Genomic DNA, 11,278 nt, shown 5'->3' on the forward strand with positions numbered 1-11,278 from the left:
GTATGTATGTATGTATGTATGTATGTATGTATGTATGTATGTATGTAATATATATATATATATATATATTATATATGTATATATATATGTATATATATGTATGTATATATATATATATATATATATAACCAACTTATGAGTAAGGGCTAAAGAAAATTATTTCAATGCCAATATGCTGATAACAGACAATTAAATCGTCAATTTCCTCATATAATTTACTCGCTATAGAAAAAACCGAAGAACTGAAGTCGGGCAAGCCGGCCGATAGAATTTTTTTTAAATTCGTTATTTCTATATTGAATCCATTTCGGAATTAATCTTCCTCCTCAGTAGAACTTACGAATGGATATAAATAAGATACTTATTAAAATGGAAAAAGCCAAAGCAAGAAACATGTGTACATTTAAGTACCCCAGATATATCTAAAAATAAAATTCTTTGGTCAGCCTCAGTACAACGTGTTGACTGTTCGCCACTACAGGTTATAATGGTTACCAGTCCCCTGGGCGCATGTAAGTATCTTATTTATATCCATTCGTAAGTTCTACTGAGGAGGAATAAGTCTTTTATGAGATTAATTCCGAAATGGATTCAATATAGAAATAACGAATTTAAAAAATTCTATCGGCCGGCTTGCCCGACTTCAGTTCTTCGGTTTTTTCTGTAGCGAGTAAATTATATGAGGAAATTGACGATTTAATAGTCTGTTATCAGCATATTGGCATTGAAATAATTTTCTTTAGCCCTTACTTATAAGTTGTTTATAATTTTAACCGTAAAGGTATTTTAATATGCTGCCACATTTTTTGATGGAAATTTTTCTGTAGAAAAAAAAACTTCATCCTATATGAGTAGTATATATATATATATATATATATATATATATATATATATATATATATATATATATATATATATATATATGGAGAGAGAGACTAAAGGCGGTTCTCTAGGATGGCAGCAGTGAAATGACTCAAAGAAATAAAAGAAATGATATACATACATAAATATATACATAATAATAATTTTTCCATTTCTAAAAACTTTGTTTTGCCAGGCATCAGCTGACAAATGCTACGTCAACTGAGGTACATATCTAATACTACCGCCTTCAGTAGTAGTTTAAAGCGCTTTCAACTAGAAAAACAGCTACTAGTGGATATACTCAACTAGTATATCCACCTGACAACTGTTTTCCTGAAAGTAATGGTAAATGATTTAAAACGTTTCAATAGTGAATTTATTTCATTCGTAAGTTATGTTGTTTGAGACGTCACTTATAAGACCACACACACACACACACACACTCACACACACACTCACGCGCGCGAGTGCACATACACATATATTTAGGGAAATGTAGTCAGAACATAAAGAGCCGGAGCAAATATCAAAATGCATAAAGGTTTTGCGGGTTCACCGCCTTGACAGAATGTATCGTAATAAAACAAATATTTCAAAGAATAGCTTGACTATATGCTCGTTTCACTATGCATGTATTAGCAGGGTTTTATAAACTGAATATTGTTTTCTGTATTTATATATATCATACTAATCTCTGTATGAATGCAATAAAAATTATGTCAAAACTCAGGGCCAAATGCGAAAGTTTGTGTAAAAGGATAAGAAAACAACATCTCGTCTAAAAATAAAAGTGTTTTAAAAAATCATTATCAACCAGATAATGGCTGGGAGATAACAGTTTACTTAAAGTAGCCACCCTCAGCTTCCATCATGGCCTCAAGACGGCTTTGGAATCTGGCGCATGCGTTCTTCAGTGTGTACCAGGGAAGATCTTCGAGTACCTTCTTGAACTTGCCCATTGACTCGGCATTGGTGTGGCAGACACAAACGTTAGCGCCTTTTTCAAACGCGCCCCGCACACATAGTGTGTGTGTGTGTATGTGTATTTATATATATATATATAGATATCCACACACACACACACACACACACACACACACACACAGAATTTATTTAAGCAGCAGTAAGCAGATGTGTACCAACAAGGAGAGCTATAACCGTCATTAAATATGAATGAGGGTGTTATAAACACCTACATTGCCAGAAATAAGAAATAAACGCTCTAATAATGCATTCAATGCACATAAGTGTATGCATACATGCTGACAGAGACCGTAATAGCCCGAAAAACAGCGGTAAAGATATTCCCAGACTGATCGGTCAGTTTCGACTATCGCCGCAGCCTCTTCAGTCTGATCGGCCCATATATATATATATATATATATATATATATATATGTATAAAGGGAAAGTTTACGAAAATAAACAAAAGACGAAGGCAGGTGGAGTACAAATAAACAAACGTATTAGTATAGCGCTCAGGAATAGAAAAAGTCTTTTACGTTTCGAGCCTACGCTCTTCGACAGAAAGATACACAGAAAGAACAAGGAGAGAAACAAGGAGAGAAACAAGGAGAGAACAAAATGCGTGTAGGAGCTAACGATCTATCATGGCATATATAATGAAATTAAAAAAGATCAGGAGAACGGAGATTTACACAGCTATATTTTATTATACGCTTATTTGAAGCATTTCCCCCTTCGATCAATGCACGTTTCGGGTGCGTCCGCTGTACACTTTTATGCGTGCATCCTGGTGCTAATTGTCGGTGCAGCTTATTCAGGGTCCGTTGTTTGCTGCCGTTCGAAGATCATCTGAAGAAAACTATAAGACTGACCGATTAGGAGTTGTTGGTGTTACTAAGAATAGTTATATTTCCTCGTGACCTGAAGATTATCTCAGCCAGTTATGTATTTATAGCCGGGTTTGGTCTTAATATATATATATCTCCAGGGTTCGGTATTTTACATTCGTTCTGGTCTAAAGTCCCTCCATGTTTGTTTTCGTTCGGTTACCTTGTACGTCTCAATTGTCTTGTTTTTGTTCCCAACTTTGAACCTCCATAAATTCAAAATTTTATTTTGATACTTATTGGAGCAACTATCTTCGAAGACTCATATTGTCGTTCAATGAGTAAGATAGACAGCCAACAACTGATGAAGGGTAGATCTTTATGTTACTTGTCCTGTTTTCCATCTATTTCTCTCGTTGTTTGCGTAGTGAACTCATTGCTTTTTTATTTTATGTTGTATACTGTTTGTGGCGTCCTGTGCTCATATATGCATGTATATATATATATATATATAATATAATATATATATATATATATATATATATATATATATATATATATATATATATGTATATAACAAAGTTGAGTTGTGAGGTATCGCACGAGTGGAATTATATACGAAAGAAGGTTTGAAAATGCAATTTAAAAGATGTTTATTTACTTAACCGGTTTCACTCTTTGGAAAAAGATTGTCAAAAGTAACATTGAATATTATCAATTCAAAAAAGTTTTTTACATAATTGCCACATTAAATATTATGAATTCAAAAAAGTTTTTTTACATAATTGTCACATTACATGTATAAATATAGTGTTTGGTAACAGAGATATGTTAAGGGCATAAAGAAGTTCAACAGTGTGATGAGAATATTTGGAAAAATTGGCAGAAAAGAATAAAACAAATATATTATTGGAAATTTGGTTGCGTTAATTATTGGTTGTTGCAAATTGTCACATTACATGTATATATATACAGTCTTTGGTAGAAAGGACATGTTAAAGACATAAGGAAGTGCAATAGTATGGTGAGAAAATTTGTAATATTGACAGAAAAAAATTAAAATGAATATTTTATACATCTCAGAATATTTTGAATTGAAGGCGAGAGTTTGTTTTTACTGACCTGTTCGTTTTAGCAGAAATGTTGAATTGAGAGAAAAGTACCCAGTTTTGTTTTGTTTATATTTGTTTTATTCTTTTCTGCCAATTTTTCCAAATATTCTCATCACACTGTTGAACTTCTTTATGTCCTTCACATATCTCTGTTACCAAACACTATATTTATACATGTAATGTGACAATTATGTAAAAACACTTTTTTGAGTTCATAATATTCAATGTGGCAATTATGTAAAAAACTTTTTTGAATTGATAATATTCAATGTTACTTTTGACAATTTTTTCCAAAGAGTGAAACCGTTAAGTAAATAAACATCTTTTAAATTGCATTTTCAAACATTCTTTCGTATATATATATGTAATATATATTATATATATGTATATATATGTATATATATGCATGTATTGATATATAATATATATATATATATATTATAATATATATATGTATATATATATATATTATATATATATATATATATGTATATATAGCATGTATATATATATATATATATATGTATATATATGTATATAATGCATGTATATATATTATATGTATATATATATATATATGTTATATATGCATGTATATATATATATATATGTATTATAGATATATATGCATGTATATATATATATATAGTATATATATATATAATATATATTATATATATATAATATATATATATATATATATATACAATACATATATATATAATATTACATATATGTATATGTACACATACACACATATATATGTATGTATATATATTATATATATATATATATATATATATATATATATATATATACATACATATATGTGTGTGTATGTGTATACATATACATATATGTATATATTATATATATATGTACATACATATATCTATCTGTCAATATATCTATCTATCTATCTATTGTTGAAAATAGCAATTAAGCTTATGTGTAATAAATGCTGCATATAGAAATTTGCTGTCCACACTAATTCTGCTGAGACGAAATTATTATTATGTTTGTCATTGTAGGGTAAAAGGAAGTATGACTTTTAATGTACAAATCTAATAACCACTAATTATTAAAATGATCCGCTGTAAGTTTGAAATTGAAAAATTTTCTGAGATTGATATTGACAAATTATTTAGTTTTAGCGAAACAATAATTAAGTTTTATAAAAATAATAATAGTCGTATGCGAAAATTAACCTTCTAACAATTACTGAATTTAAATAGATATTTAAACAAACCCTGCAGCCAATAATTAGTTAGCTCAAGAATACGACGCAAAATATAATAATGTAAAACTGAATTTAAAACTATAAAGTCCCATAATTGGTAAGAAATGAAATTGTCGGAATAAATATATACTTTTTGAAATTGTGTAATATAAATTTTGAGGTTAAAACGCCCCAGAATGAATAACAACAGGCAGTATATGTATGTATGTATGTATGTATGTATGTATGTGTGTGTGTGCGCACGCGTGTATATTTATTTATATGGATAAGATACCGAAACACTGATTAGCATAACCTTGAATATATTACGAAAAACACTCAAAGGCCTCATTCTTATTATGACTCAACTGAAATCGTTTAAGAATGTTCAGAATTCTATTGAACACAATTGATGCGATTTCATAATGACTCATAAGTGCTACAAAGCCAGAAACAGTTTTATTTACACAACAACAGAACCGGACATTTCGGCAATTAAATTCAGACAAATATGCATATGTTTGCGCGATTTTATAAATTGGCAGTTGATTTCCATGTGTGTTCCTCTTTCTTAATCATTTCTCTCTCGCTGTTTCTCTTTCGCTCCCCATCTTTCTCGCTCGCTCTCTCCTCCTGCCTCTCCCTCTCTCGTGTGTGCATGTATTTATATATTCACACTCACACACAGTTGCGCATTGTTTATGTATGGTATGGCACAAAGAAATGGATCGACTTACAGAACAATAACAAGCACTCAATATTTATTGTACGCTAATCTGAAAACTTCATTAACAGTTACTCCGAGGGTAACAGATGACAATGAATGGTGAAGCATCTGCAGAGTATAAACAGCTTCTTCCTGAAAGAAAAAAGCGAAAACGTTTAATATGATTTCGGGTAATGATTGGATGCTAGGCTGGGGAAAACCATAGTCTTGTGTTTTGCATGTGAATATTTAGGTGTATAATAAGCTTCTGCTTTGCTATTAGTACGAATAGCGTCATATAAAAATAAAGAAGATGAAATAAAGATGGTAAAGAAATGTTTTGCACAGTCATTTTTTCCTTCACATTTTCATTTTCACTCTTGTATGTATGACGATACATATGCACATACGTATTTGCATACATACTTATATATACATACATTTCTTTTCCAGAATGAACGCTCAATGACTAACAAAACCCGTTCGTCTTTTAAAGGAGAGTCCATTAAAAAACAGGAACGAGTCATATAAATTGCATTAACGTGATGGTTGTGTTTCACTGACATTGCTTGGCCTTCGAGACCTACGTAGGTCTTAAAATGGAGACATAGCCGAAAGGGTTCCAATTTATTTCATGATTCCATTTTGAACGATTGATTAGGTGTTTTGAACTACTTTTAGAGTAATAAATATTCATTAATTTTTGGTAGCGACGTTCTAAAATATATAAAACTTATATGAATAGATATTCACAGCAAAATAACAAAACTAAAATTAACAATAATATAAAAAATATAATTATAAGAACGAAACGTTAGCGCGAAGCAGTGTTTAAGGTATGAATAAAATTTAGGCTAGCTGAAATACGTTTGTGACATATTTCAACTGATAAAAGGCAAATCAGTCAATGTATTGACTGGATTATACATAAGGCCATAGCTTTTTAAGTTCGTTCAGAGTTGCGTCTCTTAGGTACATCGCATTGACGAAACATCGATGTTTGAGATTTCTAATAGAGGGCGACATTGAAAGAACTGGTGTTTTCACACCTTTTTACCTTAAGAGATATTTATTCTCCACGGTAACTGCAGTGTATTTGCTTTTAGCAGTTGAAATATGTCACAAGCATATTTCAACTAGCCTACATGCTGCTGAGAATTGTAAGAAGATATATATATATATATATATATAAGCATGCAGGTATGTTTATAAATATATATGCAAAAGCCTACATATATGTATAACATGTGATCCCTTGATCGACTAGATTATCGCATGCTGTTATACATCGTTGATCACAATGTAGTTTGCATTGTTTCGGCTTTCGAATGATGCCACCCATTTAAAACTGAGTAGACTGGAACAACAGGAAACTAACTATATTACTCAACAATACAACACGCAGCCGGCCTGGGAATCGAAACCACGATCTCAAGATCGTTAGTGCAACAGCCTTAACCATTATGCCACCCGCCTTCACATGTGTATGTGTGTGCCGTGATTTTCTAGGACACAGACACACACACACGTTCATTGTGGGACAAGCCCATTGTAGTTCAGGCTTCCGCCGCCAGAAGCCACTTGATGCAACCCTCAGACATCAGTCTCCCAACTGGCGTTGTCCAGTGGGGTCATACTACCTCGTGGTGTGTCTTTGTTTTGTAGTGCTTCTCTCATGTTCGTCGTTTTTTGCGATGGCTGAAACGAAGGAACATCATGCAGCCGTGAAATTCTGTTTTCCTCTGGGGAAACGGCGGCTGAAGCAGTTGTCATGCTTCAGACAGCTTAAAGGGATGCTTCTATGAGCGAAACAAAGATTTACGAGTAGGTTTCCCGCTTTAAGAATGGTCAATTGTCGTTTGAGGACCAACCTCGTCCAGGGTGATTATCGACCTGCCGAACCAATAAAAAACGTCATGAAAATTCATGAATTGAAATGGGAGGACCGTCACCGAACAATTGACGCACTATCCTGGAGCTCCTGGCAACGAATTATGAGCGAAGAGTTGCGAATGAAAAGGGTTGTAGCAAAATGTGTGCTTCGCTTGCTCACGGAACATCAAAAGCAGTCACGACTAAATGCGTGTCATGAAGTGAAAGAACAGCTGGGAGTTGATCCGGACTTCTGGTCAAAAGTCATCATTGTATATATATACTGACTTGATGTGTTTACACACGTTTGTGTGCAGCAAGCGATGCTCTCCATGAAAAAATACAGTGAACGGTTTTCTTATGGGTTCGAATATGTCTCAAGGCTATTTGAAGTGGTTACAAGTCGGTATTTATATACATTAATGTATTAGCGCTTGGTACTACTCCGTCTATACTCACACATATACATATAAGCATAAACACACACACACACACACACACACATATATATATATATATATATATATATACATACATACACGTGCGCGTGCGCTTACACAGACACACAGAGGCACATACACATATAGCTTTCTATCATGAGATAGGTAGAACACTTGTGTTATGGAAGAATTGAGGAACCAAATCGGACATCAAATATTTAATTAGACCTGCCAATTTGTGTTAAAATAGCCCTTTTCAAAAGTTTCAAACTGTTCATGGAATATGTGAGAAATATTCCCGTTAGCTTGACACGACAGCTTTGTGTGTGTGCGTGTGTGTGTGTGTGTGTGTGCGTGCGTGCGTGCGTGTGTTTGTGTGTATGTAGGAATGGACAAGATAACTCAAAATTGAATTGCACGTAGCAACAACGCGCTCATAATGCCCGTATGAAACAGATAAGCAGACATATTAATCATCGCAAATATCACAAATATAAAACAGCGTTTTAATAGCATTGATGCTTTGAAACGTTGCAATAGGTGTAAATGCGATAAATATTTGAATGAATTTTCAGTGATGCATGTCAAGAGTTAGGCAGAATATGTTTGGTTATGTAAATGAATATAAACAAAGAAAATAGGCGTATTTATCCTAAATAATTGATGAATGATTCTATATTTCGGAAAACACTTCCCTTTCCGAATGGACAAAAGCAAAGGGCAGCTTTCCCAAAATATTACAGGGCCATTGTAATGTAATACCTTATCTTTTCTCCTTATTTTTAGTCATTGACAGCACTTTATATATTTTGTCTAACTTCTTACTTGACAGCACAACGGATTTTTCAAACATTTTTTTTTTACATTAACATAAATATAGTAGCCAATGGAACGATATCGAACAACTGATATAAAGTAAAGAGAGATTTATTTTCATTTGTATTTTAAGTTCTAATGCAAGTAATATGAAACATAATTGATAAAGGAGAACAGACTAGTTTGAAGGTGGTGAAAAGCCAGATGTGTTTTTTGTTGCTCCTGTAAGTTAGAAAGAGTAGGATAAAATTCAAGTTTGAAAATAATCTTCTGTAAGCAGACAAGTTAACTTCTAAACATTTGATATTCAATGTGTAAATAGTTGTTTTCTGCACATTCTGGCAAACAATTTTGAATGATTTCATTTCGCAAAAATCGATGATAAATGTAACTTGTGTGAATCTCAGCAGAAGTTACAAGGCATAAATATAACTCTGAATGATTAATCTACATGAAAACAATCTGACAAAAAATAGTTTCATAAGGTATATATATATATATATATATATATATATATATATATGTAAAATAAGGTTTACTACGAAGATGCATAGCATTACCTTTAATTCTTTAATTTCTAAACCATCTTAAACATATATGTATGTGTGTGTGTATGTGCGTCCGTGTGTGTGTGTGTGTGTGTGTGTGAGCATGTGCATGTGCGTGTTTGTGTGAGTGCGTGCGTATGTGTATCAATGTATGTATATGATGATTGTATCATCTTCTCAGATGATAACCGTCTCACATACATCATTAAATTGCCAAAAGCTTATACATCAATTTTGTCTCTCTCGATCGTCGTCTTTCTCCTAAAAAAACTACCTTCTACACTGCTTTGTCAGAAATGACTGGAGCCTCCTCTATCTCTTGGAATTCTATTTAACCTATAAATGGGACCATGGCGGTTACAGCCGTTCCGGGTCTGAACGGACCTTAGAGTAATGATAACTAATGGGTGACTCCACACTCTCTGCAACTCTCAGACTCTCGAACTATATATAGTGTTCCTTATGAGTGGACTTGATCACGATGTCCTATTTTGGTTTTGTTTTGTTGAAAATGAATTTATCGGCTAACAAAACAACTTTCTCAGAAAAGTACTGCCATTTCCGAGAGAAGCCTAACAAAACACCCTATGCTTTCCTCTCAATAGAAAACTTTCTGGCTTGCACAAACTTGTATTTTCACTATAATCTAAGTATAGTCTGAGGAAATGGTTGAAAAAGCACAGCCAAAGCAACATGATATCCAGTTGATAAGGGGAAACCATCGGAACACTACGAGAGAACTTGTAGATGTATGTACGATAATGAACATGTTCAAGATATATCCATATATCCAAATGGATACGTTTTGGAATTTGGATACTGCAAGAAATATTAATAGATGCTCACACACTAGTTTGGCAATTCCTAACTTAAAGCATTACTTGTAGATTTGTCATTCTGAATTTAGTACTATTCCTTGCAGGTTTGTTATTTTGCATTATTGTTCCGTCATGGATCACGTGATAGTGGGAGGTGGGTAACAGAGAAAGGCTGACAGCGAAAGAGAGAGGGATGGAGAGAGGGAGAGAGGGGGAAATAAGAGAAGTGAGCTAAGAAAGTCGTGTCCAGTCCGGTCGAAGGTAATGCGAAAAAGAATGACACCGCCTTAGGCTATCACGGATCACGTGATAGTGGGAAGACGGTAACAAAGTAAGAAAGTGAGAGGGAGAGAGAGGAGAAATAAGAGAAGCAAAGTAAAGGAAGAGACAGAGTGGCACAAACATATTCCAAGAATATTTCTACTAATGGGTAAAAAGTTAATGGATGCGTGTCTTACATAATATATTCAGGATTAAATATAAAGACAACAAACGGAAAATATAACATACCTGTCCTCACCCTAATTCTTCAATCCCTTTTCCCCAACATCTCTCCTTTTATTCCACGTGATCGGTGTTTGGTCAAGCATGATCTTTCTTTCTTGGCCTGACTGCCGAACACGAAGTATCTCTTATTCCTGTCTCCTGACTTTCATCTCCGATATTCATCTATGTTCCTGCTTAAAGGCTTTTACTCCATACACGCCAGCTCAACTTGATTCGTCTCTATTAGTCGAAAGAAACCTGTTGTTATTTACTTGTTTGTAATTAAGTAATATTTACTCCGTCTTCGTGTTTGTTTTTTTTTGTCGTTGTTGTCGTACACATTTGCTTGCTTTCTCCCAAAATATTTAATGCTCTTAGCTTAGAGTTTGGGGGCCAACTAGGTTTGAAGAATCTCAAGTGTAACCGGCCAAAACTGTAAGGAAAATCTGTAAACTTGACTGATTAGAGAAGCCCACGAATAGCTCGTCCATGTTTTGACCAGTCCGTCTTCGTATCGTCCATCTGACCGGATATTTTATTGTCATCTGTTGCGTTCTTGTTCCATTTTCTGGAATTATATATATATATATATATATATATATATA

Source organism: Octopus sinensis, linkage group LG2 (assembly GCF_006345805.1).
Source record: "Octopus sinensis linkage group LG2, ASM634580v1, whole genome shotgun sequence".
Lineage (NCBI taxonomy): Eukaryota > Metazoa > Mollusca > Cephalopoda > Octopoda > Octopodidae > Octopus > Octopus sinensis.